The sequence below is a fragment of the Bemisia tabaci genome, chromosome 6 (assembly GCF_918797505.1).
Source record: "Bemisia tabaci chromosome 6, PGI_BMITA_v3".
Lineage (NCBI taxonomy): Eukaryota > Metazoa > Arthropoda > Insecta > Hemiptera > Aleyrodidae > Bemisia > Bemisia tabaci.
The window spans coordinates 41,415,609-41,443,583 of NC_092798.1; the positions used below are offsets into that span (position 1 = coordinate 41,415,609).

At 41.8% G+C, this 27,975-nt stretch overlaps 2 protein-coding genes across 2 annotated transcripts in view; both read right to left on the minus strand.

Moving 5' to 3' along the window:
- LOC109036419 (uncharacterized) overlaps positions 1-27,975 on the minus strand; it is a 685,415-nt gene that overhangs the window by 248,181 nt on the left and 409,259 nt on the right. The gene's annotated exons all lie outside the window — the stretch shown is intronic.
- LOC140224772 (uncharacterized) overlaps positions 1-27,975 on the minus strand; it is a 228,378-nt gene that overhangs the window by 1,811 nt on the left and 198,592 nt on the right. The gene's annotated exons all lie outside the window — the stretch shown is intronic.

The window sequence follows — 27,975 nt, forward strand, 5'->3', positions numbered from 1 at the left end:
CGACGAATTCACCCACGCATGCTTTGAGAAATAACGCAGGCATTCAGAACGAAAGATTAAGACCGTGGTGTCTTTGAGGCTTTGCCACTGTCACATAATACCGCGGTAACAATATTTCTAGTCCTAAATGCCTCGCAAGAATTGTGATCCGACAAATGTAAGCAAATAAAAAATAGACTCGCTGGGGCGGCAATTTGTCAAATTTTCCTTGTTGGACCCACTTTATCACGCTTGAAAATTTAAGTCACAGCTTTTAGACAAAGAATGTATGTGTGCAAATCGTTAATGCTTTGAAAGGTGTTGTGATCTTTAGGTGGTATATGCAAGGTCATTCTAAATTTTTCATCGATGTCACGTAAAAGCTTTATTTGAAATACTTTTCTTAAGGAAAACTCCTGACAGATTTTAACGCTTGAGGCCCAACCAATGGGGGAAAGCTAACAAACATTTTTAATATTCTGCATGTGAAATTTGGAAACCACTTCCAAAAGAATCACTCAAGAGACGAAAAATTTACGCCACAACGGTGCTTTCTGCGATCAGATAGCAATTGAACTGCTCATGCAAAGGACTTCTGCAGCCCTTACTGAACTAGTGGGTTCTTCAGCTATACATATAGAGCGCCGAGCCTCCTAAAGACGAGTATGCAACATGAACTACATCAGAGGTTGAATAGTGGTATCATTATTTTTGTTGCTACATTTTTGTGTGGCATACACCACAGTGTCTCATGTAAAATTTTAAAAAAAAACCCTAAAATTAAAAAAAAAATAGAAAAAACTGGCCAAATCGCAATTGAACTGCTCATGCAAAGAACTCTTTTAGCCCTTAGCTGAGCTATTGAGTTCTTAACCTGATGAGCCTTCTATCAAACCAGTCTGCAACACGAATTCTGTGAAGTTAGAATAGTGGTATCAGATCAGCATTTCATCATCATTTTTTTTTTTTTTTTTTTTTTTTTTTTTTTTTTTTTTTTTTTTTTTTTTAAGAATCAAATCAGTGTTCTCACCTTTGAGTTTAAGGAGCCATGTGGCGCATCAAGCCCGATTTTTAGGCGTCATTGCAGATTTTTTAGGGGCCAAATCGACTTTTTGCCTATATATTACGGCGCATTTAGCGAAAAGTTAGACGCAAGATTTTTTCGTAACAGAACTAGTATGGCTGTAACTTGGGGAAAACAAAAGCATTATGGATGAAACCATGAAGAATAGAAAAAGCTTCCACTTGCAGTGCTGAAAATTTCGAATAATCACCTGATATGAAAATTTAGATTTTTTAGGGGGCAGTTTTTAGGGGCCACGTTGGCGCAGAGCCTTCATCTTTTAGGCGCATTTGACGCGTTGGCGCCTGTGAGTTTCGAACACTGGAAAAAAAAACACATTGGATCTAGAGTCCAAACTCTTAAAAACACCGACAAGAAAAAATACTCTTGATCCAATCAGATTTAAGCTTAAATCAAGAACCAAGCCTCTTAATTTGGGCGGATTTCCTTTTGATTTAAGTTTAAATCTGATTGAATCAAGAGTCCGTTTTCTTGTCAATGTTTTCAAGAGTCTGGACTCTAGATCCAATGTGTTTTTTTCTTCTTTTTTTTCCAGTGAACACTGGATCAAATCCATTTCGCACACCTCGATTAATACACGGCTTTCAAACGGCGTAAAAACCCCCCAAACAAAGCGCCAGGAAAAACCCGAAATTCCGAGCCGGTCTGGCAGCAGGGCATAAGGGCCGGAGGGAGCTCCCCATAAATCCTCGTCTATGACGTCGATATTTTTATCATATTCGGGCAACGTCTTTATCCCCGCGGACGCCGTCGACCGACAGCGAGTGGCCGGTCGCGCTGTCGCGGGTGGCGGAACATTAAATATTGGTAGAGGAACGAGGAGTGGGCAGAAATGATGCGGTCGCGACTTGGGCCTCGGCGACCTTGATACGACTGCCCAGGAATGCTTTTACCCAAGGCTATTGATCAAATCATAGATGAGCCTCGTCCATTAGTCAATATAAATACGCAGCCCCCCTCCCCCCCCTCGCGTCTTTACCGTGCCCCCCTGGGATTTGAAGGGGTGGAGGGTTGGTCTCTGGCCGATGGACCGGCACGCCAAGTATTACAATATAGGTACTGGGATACGTGCTATCTTAACCCTCCTGTAGGGCATGGTGTCACTAATTCGCAACGACGGAGTTTTTGGTTTTTTAAAAATTGAGATTTTCCTCTTTGACATGATGTTGCAAATCTTTATCGATGTTTTCTATTTTGAAAAAAAAGATAACCGAAATTTGGAAATTTTAAAGGATAAAAATTTGGGACTCAAAGGGACTCAATTTCACGAAAGCTACACTGTCGCGCTAAGTAAAAACGCCGTATGAACATTTGAGAGTTGCCAAATCTACCCGGATCAATCATGTATTTTTGAGGAAAGTTACTCATATTTTTCCTTGAAATTTTTAGGTATTTCGGATAAAATTACGAACAAAATCGTCTGAAAAATTTAAAGCAAAAAATTCAACAAATTTCCAGTTAGTTCGGTTTTTATTGAGGGGGATCTGGCAACGCCTGAAGGTTCATACGGCTTTTTTCCTCATGCAACACTGCCGTGCTAAGAAAGAACACCGTATGAACCTTCAGACGTTGCCACATTTCCTTCAATAAAAGCCTAATTTACTGGGAAAATTGTGAATGTTTTTCTTAAAATTTTCAGACAATTTTGTTCGCAATTTTGTCTAATATCTGCAAATTTCAAGGAAAAATGCGTATAATCTTTCTCAAAAATATAGGTTTAATCCGGGACAATTTGGCAAGTCTGGAATGCTCATACGGCGTTCTTCCTAAGCAAGGCAGTAAAGTAGATCAGTGCCGGGGCGTGCTTTTCGATAGACCGATTGATCTGCCATTTGAACTTAAGGAAAATAGACAAAACTTTTCTTAGAAATTCCTGCTTTATCAGGGGAACTTGGGCAACGTTCGACCGTTCATACGGCGTTTTTCCTAAGCACAACAGACGAAGACTAATCATTTTGCACTACGAGCGACTAGACGAGGAAGAAGAAAGTTCCCGGAGAGGTGGCGTTGGGCAGGGGGGAAACACAATAGAGGATCGAGCATTCGAGCGTCCTGAGGAGATGGGTCAGCTAGCGTTTCCATAAATACTGGAGTTATTAGCTGCTCATAATTTTTCGCATTAAAGTATTTGCTCAGCCTCAGATCATGTGCTCCCCCTCCAACTCGGTCCACACTCTTCTCTCCGGGCCAAGTCTGGTTTGTTTGAGAGTCTCATTTGTGCCTTCGATGTCACACCTTGCAAAAGGAGGACACCTAACGCAAGCAGTCCACACAGAGGTAAAAACCGCACACTGGAAAAAAAAACACATTGGATCTGGAGTCCAGACTCTTAAAAACATCGACAAGAAAAAATACTCTTGATTCAATCAGATTTAAGCTTAAATCAAGAACCCAGCCTCTTAATTTGAGCGGATTTCCTTTTGATTTAAGCTTAAATCTGATTGAATCAAGAGTCCTTTTTCTTATCAATGTTTTCAAGAGTCTGGACTCTAGATCCAATGTGTTTTCTTCTTCCATTGTATACGCGCAGTATTCGCGCAATGCATGAAGTATCCTACAGGCTTGTAAGGCGCTACTATGCCTCACGCGCACCGCGTGCTGTACGCGCAATGCATAAAGTATTCTGCGGTCTTGTAAGGCGCTACTACGCGTTACGCGCCGTGCGCCCCAGCCGCACTGTGTTTGACGCGATTACAAGGTTATTATGGCATACCGAGGTTTTTGGCTGCGGTACTCGAATTGTTCGGTAAGAAAAGCATGCCACGCGATTTGTGCGGCTACCAAAATCTTCGGTTGCTTTTGAGCCGCAGTCCGCAGTTCGATTTCTGTCGCGGAAAAGTTTTTACCGGTACTAAAAACTTTGGTAAGTCGTGAGGCGAAGTTTTTGTTCCCGTGCATAACTTCATAGGAAGCTCGGAGGTTTTCTGCAGAAACGTGTTAACTTTGAGGCTAGCCTCAAAACGATTGCATCCATTTCAAATTACGGCTCAACTGACTACTGAGCGAGGTTTTCAGAACCATCTGTTTTGGCATATTTTAGAAACAAACGATCGTAATCTAATTCATTAGGTCGATACGTGCAATGAAGGAAAGGGTTGAACTGATGCAAAGTAGAGTTGTGTTCAAACTTATTGGTACCTACAGTATAGTGCGCACCTCTTGGCATTGCAAATTAGTTGGATTACGTTCTTAATAAGTTGAAGTACAACTGCAATAAGTGCGCTGTGCAGTGTCAATAATTCTGTGCAAAACACCAATTTTAAAATATAGTTCAAAGTGCTTTTGCACACCATGGGATGGGACATACACGGGAAATGCAGTTCCCTTAAAGTTTTAAAATTAGTCTTCAGAGCAATTTTTTGTAGCCACTCGATATGAAATTGTTACATTTCATTTTAATATCTTTGTAAGAATAATCTTTAAAACAGTCGTCAAAGTGCTATAATCAGGCATCGCGAGATGCTATCATATTGCCTTTACCCCTTTTTTTCTTTTATTTGCGACTAAACAAAGATAATCCAGGTGGTTCGCAAGTTTTTTCTTCACCTTTTTTTCTGCCTGCGGCAAAATTAAACGTCACGCCACTGTACTTCACCCTCTAATTTAGGTCTCAAATTGATAAAATCTCTTTCGGCTGACAATGAAGGTGCTCCGTGGTGAGATGAGCCCTCGAGCAAGTGAGATACCAGAGCTGCCAATGTATACATTAAACTTTTTGTTTATCTTGTAAGGATATCTTGAGTTCATCCTCGATGTAATAAGAGCGTGCGGATCGTATTCTACAGTTAGACAACCGAGATTTTAACAAAATTGTACGCTGTAACATGCGAAAATTCGGCCACAGAGATTCTTCCCTGTCTCCCTGTTGTCGAACCTCCCAGCTGCCGAGAAGCGATTTTTGCCAGACATTCCGAGAAACGGGCACACTGAAAAAAAAATATCGGTGTATTTACTAAGAAAAGGGTAAAATTACCAAGAATACAGGGTTCAATTTGATCCCAGTTTTTTCTCAGTAAAATTACCATTTATGAATTGGTAATTTTACGCAGAAATCTCGGTAAAATTATTGAACTTTCTCGGTGACTTTACTGGACCTTGGTAAAAACGCCAATATTTTTTATCGACTGTGGTAGAATTACCGAGATAAAATGGCAAAGTTACCGGGAATTGATTACCAATAAAAGTGGTATTCTTACCTGAAAAAAACCACTAAAAATACCGGTTTTTAGGTAAGCTTACCGGTCTGCGTTGGTAAAATTACCAATAATTGGTAAAAAAAAAGTGAGATGGTAAAGGTACCAACGGACCGTGGTAAAAACGCCGAGAATTTTTTTTCAGTGCAAGTTCCCGCAGTAGACGCTCCTGCTGCCCCATTGTATCTTAAACTTTTGGCTGCCGAGGCTTAATTTTCGGGAACTGCGCGGCGAATCGCGAATTCGGGAGGTGTTGCGGTCTGCGCGAATACCTGGGCGGTAACACCTTGAAGTCCCCGACGGAGTGAGCGTGGGACCTCCCACACTAATGCACTAAATACCGCTCGCCCGGCCCAGAGCTCACCTCTTTATCATCCTCATCCACCGCTATTATTTATAAGAGCTCAGCGCCGAAACCCAGGAAAAAATCGCCCGGGTCCCACGACACATTCAGACAAAACAGCCTATGTCCATTCAGCCGTCGCCAAATCAAACTTCATAAAATACAGATTTACAGAGCAAATTTGTGAATATTATCCTCCTCTTTTTCAGGGAATTCTACTCGCAATTTAACCCAAAGTCCCACGGAATTTGAGACGAACACATCCATAACTTTTATCGTTGATAAATATCTCTGTTAAGGAAATTTGGCAACATTTGTTGGCGCATATGCCGTTTTTTCTGAGCGTGGCTCCCGGTCCGTTACTCGACCCGGCGTCGAGCGGTGAACTTTGCACTTTCTGCGATGGCACCCACTGCTTTTGGAACTGGGTGGGCACTCAGAAAATTGGGATAATTGAGTGGTCAAAAACTCCCTCCTCACCAAAAACCACCTAACACTCGATAAAGGCTCGATATCTGTACGCGGTTTTTGCTTACGAGCCCGCTCCGAGGAGTTTCCAGGCAGTGGCGTAGCGTGAATGATCGATTATCGATATCTCGCCATTTGAAGCTATGTTAAGAATCGATTACTAAGGTGTTCGCTGCGAACACCCTGGTAATCGATCTTTTTTCATAGGTTTGAATGGCATATCAATCGATATATCGCAAAACACGCCACGCCACTGTTTCCAGGTAACGGTGAGGAATTTTGGGCGCGAACGAGGTAAAATAGAAGATGATGGGGGCATAAAATTTAATGCGGAAAGATGCGACCGACTATGGTTGATAATCGGAGCGCATTATTGTTTCGAAAAAATCTGTTATTTTGACACAAACGGTTCGCCGGGCTTCATGGGCGTTGTTGGAGTGAGTTAGAGGACAAGCCGGCTTATAACTATGCATGTCATTAGTCGAGTTTGATTTTATTTTCTTAAATAGAGCGCTACTGTGAGGACACACCTAAATTACGGATCGGAGGAATGGAAAAGTGGGTCAAGCGCGTATCATAGAACGATGGGCTGACGGTCAAATTTTATACTCATGTCATGCGAACAAGTAAAGGATCGTTCAAATAATGACACGTTTCTTCCTTGGACATTAGGACATTCCCTACACTAAAAAGTAAAAAAAAACCTCTGACTGTGAAATCCGTATACTTACGTAGACGTATATAGACGTATCGTTCGCGTTCCGGGCTCAGAGGCCGAAAGTTCCGGGTGTAGGACCCGGATCAGTCGAAGGTACGGCTCTAGCAACCGGAACTTTCGGTCTCTAAGCCCGGAACGTACGGTACGTCTGTACAGCCCGGAATTTTTTTTCAGAGTGGACGGGGATCCCTTTCATTGTACGCGGTTGGAAGCAAGGAACACTACATTCGGAGTTCGTGTGAATTTTCAGAAAATATTCAACCAAAAAAGTAAAAAGATTAAGTGTTGGATGGTGCAGGTATACGACGCAATAATAGAAAATAACTCACTTTTTTATTTTCATTGTGAGCTTCATGACAAAACCTAGCGTGTATGAAGCTTTACTCGAAAGCCGTGCTGACGCAACGTCGAACAATTCGATGGACAACCCGAAACGGACGATGGTTGGTGACAGACCATTGAAAAATTCGAATCTACGGCGGGTGCTTTATCCCCGGAGGCTTCCAATGATTTATTTTATTTCATTTTTAAAATCCCGCTTAGGAGCTACTTACAACAATTAAAATTATACCGGGAATTAAAAATCGAAAAAAATACTTCGTCGAGGCATGCAAAAGCGTTCTAAAGACCGGCGGCAGTCGGCTTAATAGCGTTTTCCCGGTGCTCCTGGCCTAATGAGTCATTTTGGGCACTCGCAGAAGGGTTAGAGCACCATTCGGCCGGCAATTAAACTCGCTTTATGGTTCGTTATCGAGAGTGCTTTTAGATGCATTATATAATCCCGAAAAAATTCTGAAACGTCATTTTTGGGCCTGGTTGAGCGGGGCCTTTTTCCCTCCATTTTGCGTCCGTCGCTTTTTGGCCGTATCAATTTTTTTGCGACCTTCCTGCTATGAAATCTTCCGAGGATGAGGTGTAGTTTTCGGAGCGCAATATTTTCGACTCCCCACGAAGAAGTTAATGGGACTATAATACAGTCGAGCTACGCAAAAACGCGAGATGAATATTCAAAAGTTGTCAAATTTTCTAGATAAAACACGAACTTTCCGGAGGATTTTGGTATTTTTTCTTCCTAAATTTCGGAGATTTTCTTTTTGCCGTTCTGCTCATTTTTTAGGTCCAGAAATTTCAAGGACGGTTATACTTGACTTATTTTATAAATGAATTTCTTATTGAAGGAAATTTGACAATATTTGACTAGCCATATGACGTTCTTCATCGGCGCACGACAGGGCAGTTCTCCAAAAATTGCTAGTCACGATCGTCAAGGAAGCGCGAGGAACTCCACAATCCACAGGGTACGCCTAAAGTGATATGACACCAACAAAATTTGGTGAATACTTCAGAGCTAACAAGCAGAGAGGAAAAAAAAAAAAGATAAACCACAAAACATTACATGTATAAAACTGCGCCTTCACTACTTTCTTTCCTCTGTCATCCGATGGACTACTTATCGATATCTTGCGAAGAAACGAAAGTCCTATCGAAACTGAAATTATTCTATGCACAATGATCCTATATTTACACTCCAGTTAACTTTGAGGCAAAGTTAAACTTCGGGATACCCTATGCTATTAATATTTGCCGTTGGACTTGACTCAAAATATGCGTGATGATTAATATACGAATCAATCTGAGACGTATTTACAGCATACTGACCGGTTACTTTAATTGTTTCAGGCTAACCAGTTTCATAGCGACGCAAATTATTAAGATTGATTTTCCGCTGACCGCGGGACGCTCGGATTCTGCCGTCACGAATTTGGAATTTTTCCTTTGTCTTACTCTTTTCAAAATAACATACTCCTTCGCGCGGCAAGAGCCCCTACGCACATCAAGTGCTGGTGCGTAAATATGTTTTTTAGTAGGTGTTCGGTTGAGTTACGACTCTATGAATATCGTCGTTTATAATGAAGGAGAGGTGGACCAACAGGTCATTCATCTACGTAAATTAGTCTTTTTCGCGGATTCCATTCTGCGATTCTAGACAATTTTAGTAAAACGATTAGCTGACCGTTGTCCAGGCGTTAATCCACCGGGAGTTCTGCCGTGATTCTTCATGTATAGAAGATTTCATTTTGTGAGAGAGAATCGAAGAATAAAGCTTTTCAGGTGGATCACAAGGCTTTGATGCAGCGAATTGTAAATTATTTAGACTTTGGTTTTGGATATTCTGTAAGCATATGACAGAGATTGTTTATTCTATTTACTCCTTCCTTTCTGTGGTTATGCAATTTAAGCTACGTGGAAGTCAAAATAGTTGTATCACTGCCCATCAGCGCGATGGAGAATTTGCAGGTGTCTGAAAATTGATGAATTCCGTCTTTAAGTGGACGGTACCAAGTGAGCTGAATACGAGAATACCCTTGGTTCATAAATTGAGCAATTATTGGAGGAGATATGATAAAAATATCTAATCTGCTGAAATACATGCGTTTATATGGAAAATGCTGCCAGATGACGTCACTAGGCATATTCTCACTTTGAAGTCTATTTTTATACTATTTCCCATTGCAGAAAAAAAATTATAAAAAATACTGCAAAATCAGCTCTTTTGGCACTTTCAGACGAAGCAAGAAATTTGCGTGAAAATTCTCCATTTTTGAACAATTGATGGGAAACCTTACGTATCTATTTTCTGAGGGAGAGTTGTGTAATATTCGCGTCAGTGACTGTTTAGACCTCTTGTAGTTTTTGCAAACATACTCTATTTTCCTTACGTTCGTCAATGGCTCCAAAGTTAACCGTTAACAGTCAGAAGAAGAAAACCGGTATTCGGGGCTAGGCAACGTGGTGGCCGAATGGTTACATCATTACTTAAAGTAATTACAAGCGTAATTCACACGCCGAAACTATTATTACATGCCTGACGCAAAGTCTCTTATTTATTAGGCGAACCTGCGAGCAATAAAATTCACACCGGATGCGCGCGCTTTAGACACGTGAAATGGAGCTAGAATAAAGGTTATAGTTTAGCAAATTTAGGCAAGAAAATTGTATGTATAGAACGACTGAATAGGATGAGAATAGACCGAAAATGGAAATACATGTACAGAGTTTTAAATTTACTGCAAAATTATGTAAGTCCAGCGAAAGACCCAAAAAGTTGGTACTTTTCTTTTAAACGCAATACATTTGAATTCAGCGAAATTTTAGCGACCCGCGAGGATGATTTTCCATGTTCGCCATTTTCGGTATATTTTTTAGTATTTTCTTGCTGCTCTCTCATAAATCTCAACTTCGTAAATTTTTTTTAAAATCATAGCGCGTTAAAACTATCTTCGGTATCACCCGAAAGAGAATTACGGGGCATCGATCAGAGGTTGTTCAGTCCACCCGATCCACACGACTACAATTTGACGACATTTTGCAATAAGGAACTACACTGCCATGCTAAGAAAGAACACCGTAAGAACCTTCAGACGTTGCCAAATTTCCTTTAACAAAACATAAATTTCCAGGTAAACTTATGAATATTTTCCTTCCAATTTTTCAGATAATTTTGTTCGTAATTTCACCCAAAGTTCCTGAAAAATTCAACGCAAAATATTCATAACTTTCCTCAAAAATAGACATTTTATCGAAGGGAATTTGGTAACTCTCGAATGTTCATACGGCGTTCCTCCTTAGCACGGCAGCACAAGTCCTGGCTCATCCATAAAAACACTTATCTGAATAGAGAAACTAATGGCTCATTCGTTGTTCCTGTACTAAGCCAAAAATTGGTCGTATTTCTATCAGACGAAACTAAGCGTCAAAGAGGGAGGACGGTAGAGGGGGGCTTGGATTGGCGGCGGAAACGGGCGTCCTGCTCGTTCCGTCCTATACTCGCAATGCCTTTCTATGGCGCTTAGTTCCGTTTGATAGAACGCGCTATCCGGGATTCTTAATTCCTCAAAAAGAACTCAAATTGGCGCTTAGTTCCGTTTGACAGAAATACGTCCAATTGTAGTTCCCGATTGTAAAATGCAGTCCAATTTTTTCCCAAATCGGAAGACAGGAACCGATCAGAGCCCGATTTCACGCTTCTCGAAATCCATCGATGGATTCCTCGATCCACGGATCACGGATGGAACTTCCACGATCCCAGCTCGGAGTGGTTATTAGGACGTCTCAAGGTCGCCAGGCGAGACAGCCCCACAATCAGGGCACATTGATAGCGTCGCATGATTAATAACGCCCTCTATCAGAAATGTGAGGCGTCGCAGATAAGACCGAGCAAGTCCGAATCATCCAACAACCCCCGGACGCCGGACGCGCTCTCATCCCCCACGCCACCCCCCGACAACCCTGATAAATCGACGGTGCGTGGAGCATACTCGACAGGGCTCGATCACTCAACGGGTTCTTGGATCGAGCGAGGATGCCAGGTGGGACATTGGTGGTAACTTGGGGTTTTTGTTGAGAATGGACCACTAGACAAGGTACGAATTTCAGCATTCTGATGCATGTTTCTTGACCAAAATTTCACGTAAAATACGATGCGCACAGCAAAAATTACCAAAATCAACTCCTTACAAAGATATTAAATGATTCTTGATGCGTGAATTCAAACCACCCGCTCATGAAAACTCAATGCTCTACGTGATTCACATCGCGCGCTTAACGTTATCATGACAGTCTCTGCGATATAAAAATGTGAAAACTTCAATCTTGACGGTTTGGCTCAGCTATAGCAAATTTCTTGTGGTTTGAACAACACATGATGGGAAATGAACATTACTCGATTGAGAAGCTTGTTGTAACGGTTGTAACCGTTGTAGTGCGCGATTTGACTCAAGTAGAGCTTTGAGTTTCTTGTGAGCGGGCAGTGCAAATTCCTCGTAACCAATGTGAAATAAAAACGTTAATATCTTCGATAGGAGTTAGTTTAAGTAATTTTCGTAGCACGAATCGTGTTCTACGTGAAATTCTGGTAAAAAAAAAAAGAAACAGATTGCGTATCGTATGGTGCGATTTTCTTCTGTCTTTGTCGCAGAACTTTTTTGCGCTGCAACCTCGCTTCGTTTTTAGCGGAAGATTGACTGACAAGCCTATGAATGAACTTGAATTCTAATATCTAATTTTCGGGCAATTAAGAATACGGTACTGTTGGTTGGGTACGGTATCTGGTAGGGGGGAGGGGGGAGCTGAAAAAGAACGGAACGAAAACTGACAACAAGGTTCGTAATTTATAAGAGTGCAGGAAAATGAACAGACAGCGGACAGACGTCTTTCAGTCTACAATTTAAATCGAAGGAAGAACGTATCGCTCACAACTGCATGGTAATCTGGCCTGTTTCATTCAGAAAGACTCAGATAAAGGCTTGAATATATATACATGTTCCAGAATAAAGAAAAAAGCCACGAGTTTGAATCGGAAATGGAAAGTTTGAATAAAATAAAAATTACTGCGAGCATCACTACATTGGGGGTTGTCAATTCGAGGATAAATTCGGCACAGCCCCTTCATGATCGATGAGTTATTTTTGGAAATCTTTCGACACTGCAGATCGGTCACCGTGGATCGATTACAGTTTTGAATGAATGTCTGATGAGGGACACTTGACTGCCTTGTAAACGAGACGAGACACAGAGGGATGCATCTGCATCCAGTGCATTGATGCATACTTACAGTGAATTGAGCAGGGGGACTCGGACTTTATGAGCGAATTCGTCGGAAAAATTGGCAACGCTGCTCGAGCGCATTTTTGTGGTTCCGTGGCTACGTCACGTTGGCTCTCCAAGTCTTGACCGAATTGAAATGAGATACAAGGGGATGAAAGAGGTGTGAAATGTGAGATTCATTGCCTTGAGGAGGAGGGTGAGGGAGAAGATGCTCTTCATAATGCCTTAGGCTTAATTCAATTTTACACTGATTGTAGCATCATTATCACACCCTACGTGAAGATGAAGTCATTTTTAAGCGGCATGTTGCATGACACGCCGTTTACCAAAATTAAATCGCTTTCAAAAGGTTATTGAGGGAGTGGAATCGGCAAAATCAATGATTTTTCTAAAAGTCCTGTAGGGCCGTTTTATTGTTGTTCTTTCTAAAGCTACTTTCCTTAGAGGGCTCAATAGGGTTAAAATTATGATTGAGAACGGTGTAAGGAGATATTCAATCTTAGTATCATAGAAAAGGCAATTTTTGCGAACATCGAGTAAACTCCAGGAGTTAAACTCTGGAAATGGACGCTCACAAGGGATTACAATAATTTGCCATCGCAAAAAGTACAAAATATGGAAGAAAAAATTATACAATTGTTTATGCAACTCGTGAAGATGTTTGCAAAAACTGCCCTTTCTCTAATATTAAGATTAAAGATAAAGATCTCCTTTGACCACAATGCTAATTTTAATTTTTGCAACTATTGCTCTCGACAATACAAAGGTGGATCTGGCGGTCAATAGCCAGGGGGTGAAGAATCGAAGAATCGCGCCAAGGCAAAAGCCACCGTTCCATCAGCGTGCCGAGGCGTCTCCAGCAGAGAGGCAATCAATTTCTGCAATTAACGCGGACCGCGCCGAGTTGGCGCGTGGATTTAGGCACCTCGGAGTTCATGCCAAAGCTATATCCTACTTCCGACAGCTAATAGATCTGCGTGAAGATATAGCGATAGCCGCGGAATCCGTTTGAAACGAAGACGATTCGCTACCAGTTGTTCTGGCAGTCTGGAAGCTCCGAGACCACTGGAATTCAAGGTCACTTGACTCCATGGACGTCAATTTAACGTGAGATCCGACTATACGAGAGGATGTTGATTTTTACGAGTAAAGACTAGCATTACCGGAGTTTCCTGGTATTTTATCGGGTCCAAAAGTTTGGGATCATTGGACATTGCACGAAAATATTGAAGACATTGCCGGAGAGGTAAAGCTGGTTTATAGGCCAAATATTCAGAACGCTTCAGCTTTGAATCTTCTTCAATTTGCTTTAAACGTGAAGTCTTCATCTTAGACAGGAATCAGGAGAGATGTGGAGTTGAGCTTCATGAAGCGTCGGACAATTTCCTAATGCTCTTTCATTTCTTTTGCTCTTGTGGTGCTCCTGATACACTGGAAACCCGCTGACTCTGCAAGTTTGAATAATCGCGTCAAACACAGTGCGGCTGGGGCGCACGGCGCGTAACGCGTAGTAGCGCCTTACAAGACTGCAGAATACTTCATGCATTGCGCGTACAGCACGCGGTGCGCGTGAGGCATAGTAGCGCCTTACAAGCTTGCAGGATACTTCATACATTGCGCGAATACTACGCGTATACACTGGAAAAAAACACATTGGATCTAGAGTCCAGACTTTTAAGAACATCGACAAGAAAAAGTACTCTTGATTCAATCAGAATCTTGCTTAAATCAAGAACCAAGCCACTTGATTTAAGCGGATTTCGTTTTGATTCAAGCAAAAATCCGATTGAATCAAGAGTACTTTTTCTTGTCAATGTTTTCAACAGTCTAGATCCAATGTGTTTTTTTTCCAATGATATGCCAGAACTAATATATCAGGTTCTACTAGACGCATATTTGCTTGAAACTGCAGCGTCTCAACTGGCGTTTAAACACGTTGTATTCGGAGTACACATACATAAAATGTGATTCCAATATTTTACACCAATATTTTTGGTCAAAGAGCTTTCATTTCGCAACAACTGAAAAATCTCCAGGAACCACTGAAATTGCTCAACAAAAATCACTTCGAACATAGGTTGAAATATTTCAACTTAAACCCTAAACCCCTTCGACCCGGCAAGGAATGTTACATCGAAATTTTAATACGAAAGTACTTTTAAAAGTATTTCAAGGGGCATATAGTTCCTCCTGTTAATATATAATACTATATAATACTTCTGCTGGCTCTGACTTAAAAGTTATGCTACCCTCGTCCCCCGTCAAATTCTAAGGGTACCTCTTTTGTTTGATGACAACAAATCGCGAGCATCAACAGTCAACATTCACAAAAATGTTCCGTTTCGATCAAGGAGCCAGAGCTTTGGGCATTATTTTATTTATTCTAGAGTACCTATATTGAGAGAATATGGCCACTGGAGTTACCACCTCTGATTGGCTCAGCCATCTTAGGCTGAATGGAGCCCTTAGGACCCAAAAATGGCGGACGCCATAAAGTTAATGTAATGCAAAATGATTCAAAATGTAGTTGTCTTTGCTTATCGTAACGAGAACTTTACCCAAATGCACTATTGCGACTTTTTTACATATTTTTAAGGCTAATCGTGTGCAATTTTTGAGAAAAATGATCTTAGATGTAGTAAGGTTGGCAGCAAGTGCGGTTGGTGATAACCGTCAAAAGTTGGCAATGACCCCCCTCCCATCCTCAAAAACCAAAACAAAGCACCGCCATTTTTGGGTCCTAAGCCTCTCCATGGGACCCAGTGGCCATACTCTCTTAATATAGGTACTCTAATTTATTCCATGTCCTCGTTGACATCCTTTTTTCAGGCAAAACAATTTCCATACGTCATTTTTACAAGGTGCAAGTTAGAAAGAGCTGGCACCAGGGACGATAGAAATTTAACATGGAGAGAGTGTTTTACGGGTGATATCAGTCCACCACGATGAGCCCCCATGCCAAGACGCTGAAAGCGAACAAATGCTCGTCAAAATCTGCGTTTAACCGGCAGACAGACACGAGGAGCCACCATAACCTAAAACTCCGGAGGAGGATGGAATAACAGAAGCTGTTTAATTAGGTGATGGATTGACGTTCGCAATTAATCACCGGTTCTCAAACGGGAGAGAGGTTTGAGTGGGGTCAAGATCGCATCTTTGCATCATTCATCAACCCAATTAGGGTTTCATTGGATCGGTCACTGGTGCATTTTCGAACAACGGGGATGTCGGTTACTTGCCAAGTTGGTTAATAAGAGACGTTGGTGGATTGGGCCTCTGGAATTTTGACACAAAGAGAAAATGCCAATGATCCAAACCATCCATGTATCTTCCCCCTCATATTCCCCTCCCCCCCTAAAAAAGCAAAAAAAACATTAAAGGTACGACCCCGTCCGCCCCCCCCCCCCAAAAAAAAGGAGGAAGAGAGAGGGAAGAAAGAAAAGAAGGAAGGAAGCTTGTGTTTGGTAATTATTCTTGACTCACACTGCATCACATGATTTAAAATTTCGAAAATTTGTTGGAGAAAGCCCCCTGGACCCCTTTCCGCCCCCTCCCCATTCGAAGTGTCTAGATCCGCTTATAGAGCTCCTTTACCACACAGAAATTCCTAAATTATCCCTAAATTCACCAAATTTCCTCAACCATTTATGGAAAATACTCTGACTTCGCGGAGAGGAGAGATAACTTCATAACCGTGACAAAGCAGTGCCATGGTATAATGATTATTGTCTCTTCTACATTCGGGATTAAAAGCAAGGTTAGTGACGTTCCCTTGATTCCTCTCTCTCCCTGAATTTTTATAGAATTTTCCCTATGTTGACACGGACATAGAAAAGACAGAATCTAACACCAAGACCTTCCAAGAAGTTTAAATTTTAAAAACACACTTTTTAATACTTAAAAGTTCTGAAAGTTTCTGCATTTCCGCTAAACGTGCGAATTCACCATTTGACTTTCCTATTTTCGGAGTTTTTTCTGTTTCTCAACCACTGAAAGCTCTAAAAAAAGTTTCAGAACCTCGGAAAAATCATCCATTTTTTTCCTGACCCTTACATCCCTCAATATACGGCTCCATTTTAATTTCCACCGCGAAAATCCGTGACCCATACAACCATCCTATACTAGAGATCTGCGATTGCAAACTAGGTGCAACAACACGCTCGAGCGAAAACCAACACAGGCACACGCTCAAAGGCACGCGAGGCGCGCCCCGTGGCTCGCAGATGCGCACTTACCACCACTCCGATCCAAAACCACCCAACACACCGCAACCCTCCGTCGGCACATACGCGGTTCCCGCCTAACGCGGGCGTTATATCGGGACCGCCGGCGCATTAAAATGATTCAACGTCACCGGACCGTGATGGAGCATTAATATCGGCCTTGGATCTCGGATCTGCAGCGACCGACATCAACATCCAACGACCACAACATCTCTCCCGCGTCCTCACCGAAAATAACCTATCTGCCTACGGTTTTCGGTTGAACTTACGTCTTTTAAGCTAAGCAGGGTATAGTTCTCCTCCCTCCTGTCAGGATAAATGCGGCTGGGTATTAATTAAAAGTAAATCACACTCGCCAAAACCTGCGAGCCCTCCTTCGTACTCTACTTAGCGTCGGGCTATCGGCGCGTGGTGCTCTGTTTATTTGTCATGGGCTAACGTAGATCAAAGCGTGAGTGCTCTTAGATCCCGTTTTCAAGTCAAGCTAATATGAAACGAACTCTTTTTCTCTCCGTAGACTCGCTCGAAGCCATGCGGGCTTGGAGACTTTAACGCCGCGGGTAGGAAAGTAGGCGCACGTGCTGGGCCCAACACGCTTCCACTGCTGTGCTAAGGAAAAACGTCGTATGAAACTCCAGGCGTTGCTGAATTTCCTTCGATAAAATACGAATTTCCTCGTAAATTTAAGAATATTTGTTTTCCGATTTTTCAGATACTTTTGCTCGCAATTTCACCTAAAGTTCCTGAAAATTTCGAGGAAAAATATTCATGACTTTCTTCAAAAATGAAAATTTTATCGAGGGAAATTTGGCAGTTCCGAATGTTCATACGGCAGTCTTCCTTAGCACGGTAGTATAGACCAAACTACTTTTTCTATTTTGTAAAGATTCAGGAGTGCAAACGTGCTAAGTACTTCAAATCTGAATAGAAAGAGAGACATGAATATCTTCGTTACTTATATTGTTACTTCAATTCTTCGTTACTTCCTGGTACAATTTTGGTTTTGATTTTCATTCCGTCCACATGGATAACGGGGCGGGAATTTCAAAATTTCAGGTACATTCCTATGTTTTTAGTTCCTCTCAGTTCAACTAAGTCCGCATGTTCTGGATCAACATCGATAGGATGCGCTGGGTATTTAAGCCTAATTCGTTAACCATGAGGTTAATTTACGACGTAAATAATCCCAGTAATCTGCGCATGTATCTGTCCTGATAAGTACCCATACAAGGGTAAACAATCTGAAGCATTGTTTAAAAAACAAAAGGACACGATTTGAACACGATAATAACATCCTCCAGACACAGTGGTAGCCAACGCACCAGACTAGAGGGACTGGCTCTCAAGTCTGGACTATTTTAATCACATTGACGACAGATCAATTAGTAGTTTGAAGGTAGAACTCAAGTTTGCTTCTAACTTGTAAATTCAGACCTTTGTGTCCAAAAAGGGTACGAGTAGTTTGGGGCAATCGGAGCGAGCGGTCAGCCAGCCAAATAGCCTGCCTGCCTCGTTCGTAAAATAATCCAAAAATTCCAAACAATTTAGAAGCCAATAAGCACGGATGATCAAGGAATCGTACTTTGATGGTTAAATCTCATAAAAAAGCAAAAAATACTAGATTTTTTCTGAGAACTCAATTCCGCGTTCAAATATTGCCAAAATACGTTGACGTGAATAAACGATAGACAAGTGTCTGCGTAAGAAATCGTCTTATGATAATCGAAGTTCAAAAATTTTAAGAACATATTTCAAACCTGTAAGCGATGTCTTTGTGCGCGTATGTGAAAATTGCAAGGGAAAATATGCATAACTTTCCGTGGCGTAAATATTTCATCGCGGTAAATATAGCAACATTTGAATGGTTATAAGGCGTTCCTCCTTAGTATAAAAGAGTAGCAATTTCGACTAGCCCATTCTGCAACGCGTGCAATTGCCCTAATAAAGAACCAATCGGCTAGACGTACTAAGAGGCGGCCGAATTATTAAAAAAAATCACAATTCCATGTTCCATTAGACGAGGAACGTCTATAACTCATACTTGAACAGTGAGTTCCGGCGGTCGGCACGGGTCAAAAGGCGCCAAAACGGGTGAGCGGCGGCACCTTGCGTAACGATATACACGGAAACCACTCAAATTGATAGTGGAGAGCAGTTGAGTTTATTATTTCGGTCGGAGCTTTAAATCGTTGTTAAAAGGGGATTCTGAGTCTCGTCCTGCCCAGACAGACCACTACCGTGACTTTTACAAGCTCGCAGTAAATCATGGCTGGAACGAAACCGACCCAAGTGGTCGCAGGAACAAAAGAAAAAGAGTCGGTCAGTGTGCAATCGAGCGACCCCATGAGGAGAATGGTGCAGTTTTGTCGGTCAGTACGGAAGTGCATAATTCCTGCATCTTAAGGTGCACCGTGATTCTAGTCTAAAGACACTGAAAAAACCTGTACTTATACGTTATAAAGAGAAGAATTGATCTCTCGGTGGTTTTTCGTTTGAAAATACTCGTCGCGTAAAGAGGCGACTTACTACGCCGGGTCAAATTAATTCTTTTGAAGACAAAATTTCACTTGTTATCATGAGATATTTCCAGCGATTACGACCATAACTATTTCATAAGGATACATTTTCTGTTGTTACAACTATAATTTCCCTCGGCACAAATGGTCATTTCCATGTTACGACGAGTATACTTTTCCCCGCGTAACCAGAAACTGGCAAGGGAATTTTCTTTGTTGTAAGGAATGCAAATTTTCCTAGTGTAATCGGAGTTAGAATTGTGAATTGAGAAGCTTTTGGTGACAGAAAACCCCCATCATAATCAGAGATGACCATAAAACTACTTACCAAGAAAACCGTGCGAATTTAGTCACAAAATACACATTTACAGGACATTACTCGAAGCGATCAACTCACCTGAAACATAGGACACAGAATACATTAGAAAAAGTTGTCGGTTTTAAAAATAAACGGGGAGAGCAACATTTTATGATAATCCATCTCGAAAAACGCTCATAATTAAAGAAAAATGAATTTTTCTCCCTTAACTTTGCGATTCTGTTACAACTAGGCGGGATTTTATTTTGGCTCCATGTCGGAGCAAAAAAACATAATTTGATTTCTAGATCATCCCGTGTTTATCATCCCTCAAACTTTCTAACGTTCACCCTGAGACATCCTGCGTTCTGGGTTGTGCTACACTGTACAACGCCGCGCCGCACAACGGATCGAATCAATAAGAGAGGTCGTACAAAATTTGGAAACTTCAAACGCTTCAAACGCTTAAACGGAGTGTTCATACAAACTATGAGGTTCTACACGGAGAAAAAAACTTCGTGCATGAGACCCGAAGTTGAGGTCATATGGATCTCTGAAGTTTTCTGCATGATCACGCATCCGAAAACTTGAGGTCGAGCTGCCGATGTTCGGATCAGACCTCGAGGCACTTCGGTATGCACCGGAGTACTTCAGATGTGTGACCCGAACCCTTCGGCAGCAAGACCTCAAGTTCTTAGATCTGTGATCCGAAAACTTTAGAGATCCATATGACCTCAACTTCTGGTCCCACGCACGAAGTGTTTATCTCTGTGTAAAAGCGGGTCCATTGGTTTCTTCGTGAAATTTTCTACTACAATCATCCCTTGAAATCTAAAATATGACGAAATAAACATCAAAATTCGCAGTTATAGTCAAAAATGTCATGCGCGACCTCTCTCATTGACTCGATCCACTGTGTGCCGGGCAGAACCGAGTCCAATGTTAGACGGGTCACCTATCCACGCGCGAGCGGGCGCATGAGTGAAATCAGGTAGAGGCAGGCAGGCGCTTGGTTTTGAGTGGAGTAGCGCCATGCGGCATGCACCGGTCGCGACGACACGGATAAGCCGGGGAAAACAATGCCCGGCAGGAAAATCTCCTTAATGCAAGATGCGTGTCGCGTTTTTAAACATCGCGATCGCTTTTCGCTCCGGACCGAAGAACAATGCCAATCGGCTTTCGATTCCGGATTCCGAAGAGCCGCCTCTCCCCCCAACCCCCTGCGCCGACTCCCCGTTCCGGGTGTCTCGTTATACGCCTCTGATTGGAGCAGGTGTTGCTGATTGTGACGTCATTAGATTTAAAAATGAAAGTGTTCGCGTTGAGATGAAGATGAAAATGATCGTGATTTGATTAGATTTAAAAATTAAAGTGTTCGCGTTGAGATGAAGATGAAAATGATCGTGATTTGCGACACTTGAAAGCATGGCTGCAAAAATCTGCGAAGGTGCGACGGACGAGGGGTTTTTTCTCTTCAGGGAGGCAATTGGTTTGAAACAGATACTTATCATACATGTTTTGGATCCTGAAGCAACTGTACACTGGAAAAAAAAAACACATTGGATCTAGACTCTTAAAAACATCGACAAGAAAAAGTACTCTTGATTCAATCAGAATCTAGCTGAAATCAAGAAGCAAGCCTCTTAATTTAAGCGGATTTCGTTTTGATTCAAGCAAAAATCCGATTGAATCAAGAGTATTTTTTCTTGTCAATGTTTTCAAGAGTCAGGACTCTAGATCCAATGTGTTTTTTTTCCAGTGCGGTCCATTTGTGCGTTACTTTTTCCTTGTACTAGTGTACCGAATTTCCAATGTACGTATTTTTTTTTGGGGGGGGGGGGGGGGGGCGCAAGAGTAGGTATTGACTTTCACACGCCAACCCACTGCAGTACCAGAGAGAGGAACCGTCCGCGGCGCGACAAGATCCACGAGCGACAAACGACCGATGGGACACTCCGCGGGTTACTCAATCGCAGTTTCGTCACTTTCCGTCCGATTCCGTGCGTTGCGCCTTTTTTTGCGGTCCTTTCGAATCCGGATCGGACGTGCGGATCAACGACTCGGCGCGCTCTCCGCAGTCGGCGCGGGTCGCTGACAGCTCAACGCCGATCGATTCGCCAAAACGACTTTCGACCGAGCGCACGTCAGGCCGGGCCGATTCACCGCGACGTCGGCGTCAACGTCGCGTAACCCTCGTCACGTTCGGTCCGCGGGAAAAAGATGCGATCGAAAGGTCACGGGGACATGCGACGAGTTTCGGTCTTACATTCGGGAAAAAAATAAGCTTGACATTTGAATTGTAATGCCGAGAATATCGGTCGTGCGGTAATGGAAGGATGTAACTCCATTACTGCGTTGCAATGATCCGGATGATTTTTTACTGTTTCTGGGGAGAGAAATGCCATGAATTCGATTGAATAATCGTGTTGAATTAGGCTAAGATTCATGAAAATTTTTACAATAAAAATACCCACAATCTTTTTACGAAGACAGCGAATCTCCACTTCTCCAGTGCAAGGATTAATAATTTTAGCCTAATTTTTACTAAAATTAAATTTACATGGTTTTCTCTTACTTGAAAGCCGCGTTTTTGCCTAAAGATAATACATTTTAGAGAGTCAGCACTCCTATCTATCTTCCCTATGTTGTAACTTTAATACGTCAACGCTCAGATTAGCCAAAAGATGACTAAATTTTAGCTTGAGTATACGCACGGTTTTTGAGAAATGAGGGGGCAAAGTTGCCAAATCGCCATCATTCTGGACAGCATTTCTTCAGCAAAAAGATGGGAAAAATGGACGAAAAAATTACACCTTTGATGGGTTTCGGCTGTAAATGTTCTCATTGAGCCCCCGAGCATTTAACTGTGTTCAGTTTCAAAAATTTTGGTCTCACAGTGGTCCAAAATGGGGGGAAATCATCGACAAATCAGGATTCTTTGTCAAATTTTTAGAAATGGCGGTAAACTTGTCGGTCTGCTGCAGTTTTCATGGCTAACAATGTTCGTATCGGTCATCAATACATGAAATTGTGCTCAGCTTCACAAATTTACATCGCACGGTGGTCGAAAATGGGGGAATTAGTGGACAAATTAAGATCCTCTGTCAAACTTTTTAAAAATGAAGTGAAACTGTTGGTCCCCAGTAGAGTTTAGATCCCGGAAAAATTCATGTTTTTAATTTTTTTGATTATTACTACATGTCAGACCGTATTGTTTATAGAACTTTGTCGTAGAATAGACTTTGTAGCATTATCTCAATAAAATATGCAAACTTTCAGAAATTTAAAAAAAAGAAGGAAAAATGGAGAGAAAAAATTGAAAAAACATTTAAATAGTCAAAAAAAGAATTGAAAGAATTTTTCCGGGATCTAAACTCTACTGGGGACCAACAGTTAACACAATTTCATGCATTGATGACCGATACGAACATTGTTAGCCATGAAAACTGCAGCAGACCGACATTTTTACTTCCATTTCTAAAAATTTGACAAAGAATCCTGATTCGTCGACGATTTCCCCCCATTTTAGACCACTGTGAGACCAAAATTTTTGAAACTGAACACAGTTAAATGCTTGGGGGCCCAATGAGAACATTTACAGCCGAAACCCATCAAAGGTGTAACTTTTTCGTCCATTTTTCCCGTCTTTTTGCTGTAGAAATGCTGTCCAGAATGATGGCGATTTGGCAACTTTGCCCCCTCATTTCTCAAAAACCGTGCGTATACTCAAGCTAAAATTTTTACTAGAGTTTTAGGGTATCATGAGGTATCGTTTGGGCCCGGTTTCGGAAAAATCCCTTCTGGCCCAAATTGTGCCATTCTTGGCGTCGCTCTTTTATTTGCTTTCTTACTCAGCAAGTTGCTCATCAATCATCAACGGGGGAAAAGTAGCTTTGACCCCGAACTGAACTTCTGACTCAACCGAATACATGACGTGCATTGTTACAATGTTGATAACTGCGAGATCTCTGAAAAGTGTTGTCTCGCACTGGAAAAAAAAAACACATTGGATCTAGAGTCCAGACTCTTGAAAACATTGACAAGAAAAAGGACTCTTGAATCTTGATTCAATCAGATTGAAGCTTAAATCAAGAACCAAGCCTCTTAATTTGAGCGGATTTCCTTTTGATTTAAGCTTAAATCTGATTGAATCAAGAGTCCTTTTTCTTGTCAATGTTTTCAAGAGTCTGGACTAGATCCAATGTTTTTTTTTTTTTTTTTTTTTTTTTTTTTTTTTTTTTTTTTTTTTTCCCCCCAGTGCAGGGTGCCTATCACAATAATAGGCGTCAAAACAAACAACCGTGTTCATGCTAAAAGGTACTATATTGCACGGAACCCTTTTGCACGTAGATTTTTTTGCCGTAAATACGTCCAAATGAGCTAAGCCACCGCGTTAAAGAGGATCCACTCGCAATTCCGAGCAATTAGACTCCGCGAGGTGACGAGCGGTCGGTTGAGTAATCGGATTAGCGGACTCGTGCCCCTGGGCGGGGGGGGGGGGGGGGGGGGGGGGGCTTCCGCCGGCGAGAATTCGGAAACCGAAAGGGGTCAACGGCGTCGCGTCGAGGCCCGGTCCGTTCGGGCGCCCGCTCGAAGGTCGTTGGCGCCACCTTGCCACGTAACGATCCCGACGGTTCCCGACGATCTTGATGCGATGGAAACCGGGCAAAACCGCGTATCTACACTCGGATCTAACCGGAGTTTCGTTGTTTTATAAACCGGGGCAGGAAAGCTCGCAGTGGTCGCTCGGAATTCGGACGATATGTTCCGATCTTATCGTCGCGTCGGTTTGAGGTCTTCATCGTCCCCTCCGAGTTTTTGCTACCGTTGGCGACCGATCCGGCGCCTGATGGAGCGAGCCCGAATTCGAGCCCCGATCGCCCGAAAAATCGGAAATGGAGATAAAAACGTGTCAGACCCTTTTTACGGGTGTTGATGAAGACAAGATCTGAAAAAGAAATGGTGGAAAAAACTTAACGTTTTTTCGGCTGACAGAGGTGGCGATTTAGACGACGTGCGTTAAACCTGTCCTGAATAAATCGAAATATATCCCTCGTATACATGAAAAATTGCAATCCGAAGACATATCACCTCAGAGATATGACAATGGAGATGGTGCATGTGTGAGGAATTTGCGATTTGACCATTGATTCTTATGTAAAAGTTCGCGAGAAACACGATGGTGCCACTGGTTTTCTCTGAAATCAACTCCCAAGCTCAAAAAAAGCTTTCAAGCTGAGGCCAAGGAGCTGGAGGAGATATCCTACGCTATCCTAAGAGTCCACCTCTACATCAAAACAAACTCTCCATGCAAAAGATAGGGAGAAAATACATTACCAGGGCTGCCACTTTCTTTGGGGACTCTATAACTGAAAACACGGCAACCCTGCTATAATGTATTTGCTCCCTATCTTTTGCATGGAGAGTTTGTTTTGATGTAGAGGTGGACTCTTAGGATAGCGTAGGATATCTCCTCCATTTTGGCCTCAACTTGAGAGCTTTTTTTGAGCTTGGGAGTTGATCAACCAAATAGTTGAAAGTTTTTGCATTTATCAGTGCCGTAATGTTGATCAGAGGGAAGTTTTTTGGCAAAAAACTGTACATATAGGGAAAATATAATCTATATTATGTAAATAGTTCAATTAATCCGGAAAACTGAACGATCGGCTCTAATACTCGATTTCTTCCCCAGTTCAGAAGTGGTTGACTTTCCTAGGTTCTAACTGTGCCAAATTCAGGTAATGCTGGAAGTGAAGAAAACCCTGAAGCGGTTCAAAATATGTTTAATCTAACTACGAATGGTGAAATTCCAGAATCTCGGAGTTTCTGAGATCGGCTCTTAATCGTCTAACTGACTGCCACGCTAATAAATTTAGCATCTAATGGTATCTCATACTGTTTCTCACTTTTTGTCACTCTCAATCTACGTCACAGAGGTTCGTTTCTGGGGCATGAAGATGCAAATGCCGGCGATTAATAACTCGGCAAATTCTTGCATGCAGAGATGAGGAAAATGTAAATACACAGACTTTGTAACGCATCAAATTCGTGATTACCATCATTAACATTAAATAGGCGCATTTGCGGTGTTTGCAATAAAGTAGTTCCTATTCAGTTCATACGCGCTTCTAGATAACGCTACGCTATGACGAACGATGCAAGAACTGTGTCGCAATGTTTGATGATAAAGAAGTCAATATTTAGAAATATTCAATCTTTTTAAAAAATCAAAACCATGAATAAAATTTGATTTTAATAAAAAGGGCATTAACTCATTTGATTCATGTTTTAAACGAGAGTCGAATGCTTTTTGCAGTAAAGCTTTTTGCACTAAATAATCATTTGCATCAATCTTGATTCTAGGTTGGAATATGAATGGCGAGAACTCAATTAAACAAAAAAATCAGATTTTACGCGGTGGAACATAATCAATCATAATTTATGTTGGGAGTTCGGTAGAAATTAAATTCCGAAAAAACCACCGTCATGATCTCTGCGAAAATGCATAGGCACTTGGAATTCAAACCAATTAAAGCATTCAAATTTTCCAATGAAAAAAATTGTCCGTCGAAAACATTGACATTTGATCCGTACAAACAAAAATTAACCTCCCGTAATAACTGTGCATTCACCTCGAAAAAATCGCTCATCGATGCAACCGAAAACATGGTAGCCGGAGTTGGTTTATTTTGTCACTTTTTCGCAATGACTTTTTGGCTTCCGGCAAAAATGCGACAAGTTTTATGGAAGTCGGTATGTAAGCCAACGAAATTGCCGGTGCTGAAGTTTTAGGAGACCTCGTAATTCCACACTGCGGGGCGCGAGAAGATACGCGTTTTCAGAACTTCCGCATTCGAAGCTCACATCCGAGGACCTGGATATTGCCGTTATTTATGACCAGAAGAATGTAATATTATGTCGGCTGAATATCCAAGTGGCGTAAATTCGTCCCAGTTGACTTTACTCGGACCCGGTTAAGTTTCTTCATCGCTGGTCCGGCTACTTTCATCCGCAGACCCGCTGAGGAAGTGAGCACCGATGTAACTATGCTCCTGCATAGGAATTTTAGATTTAGGAAAGGTGAACCCAAACCTACTGGGAGTTATACATCATTCAGTATGAATACAAATATTCAGAAAAGATAAATTTCGACCATGACGGTAGTTAGCTTCGGTTCCGAGGTCCTAGGTCAAGAGTGGCACGGAAATTGTCGGAAGGCAACAGATCAGTGAAATATGATTTTTGTTGTTTATCTTGATTCCTCCGTGGCATTCAGAAGATTCAAGAGAGCTACAATAGCAGGGTGTCTACAAAAACAGGCGGTCTGAAAGTGTTTGGCATCATTTATAAACGGCCACTAAGAGGGTGAAGAAAACCCGCAAATGTATTAAGATAAATCAAATTAAATTGAGCTGGGAGAGGTACGTGAATTTTGCATTTCTATGTAAATAAAGACATTAATAAAATTAGGTGTAGATTTCCTTGAATTTTGAATTAATTTTAAACTATGCAGATCGGAAAACTAGATCTGCTATCATGCCCGCTTGAAAATTTATTCCCTGATCCGTCGACCATTTTGAAGGTGTCCGATTTCGACCATTTCCCAAATTTGGCTTCAAAATAGACATCTATTTAATCTCCGGACGGAAAATTCCCGACGCCACAAAGTGAGATGAAAGTTTGCAGAATTTAGACATTCAAAAATTGCGGTGAATTAATCGCATTATCTTCACATCAGTTTCATTTTACTATTTTGAAAAAAAAGAAGGTCCCATAGATCCATTCTCAGAAGGAGGAACGTAATTCCATTCCAGCGTTGCAAAATTGAACCAGCCAATCTTATTTTTATCGGGATATAACTATCTACAGGATATTATACTAATGGGTCACTCATTCGGTTAGAAATACCCAACATTTTTCCGGTGAAAATACAATTTGTGCGTAGGACGTTGGAATGTTAGTTTAAATCTTTTCGACTGCAAAACGATGAATTTAAATAACCCCTCACATGGCTCATCCGACAACAATGGAGACAGAAAAACCGCGACGCCGCGGTCCTTGCCCGGACGGAGCCGATACAGCGACTCGTCTTCGGCCGCGGTTGCGGATCGTGGATGTGAACTAATTAACAATTCATTCCTGGCGAGGAATTCTGGAGACGAAACTGGGAGCCGAAATAATAAAACGGAGACTGATTAGCGCCATTATCGGAGTTTATTGCCTTTCGGAGGTATTTTAAAACGCTCCTACATTCCGGACCGGAGCCTCGCTGACATCGGAAGAGAAAGAGAATGGACACGAAAGAGAGCTCATCGCCGAGAAAGTGGTAGATCAGGATCAGCTGGTGACGTAGCATCGCGGAATGCGTGACGTCACCTATCGTAATATTAATTATTGGTTTTCGGTGACGTCATTATCCGCCACGGGCCCAGCTGATGCTGCTGTATTACATCAATTGAGATATGTTCATTTCGTCGTTCCTTTGACGAAAGGACGAGACTTGAAATGCAAATGGAATTTTTATTGAAGGTTTGCTAACTGAAAAT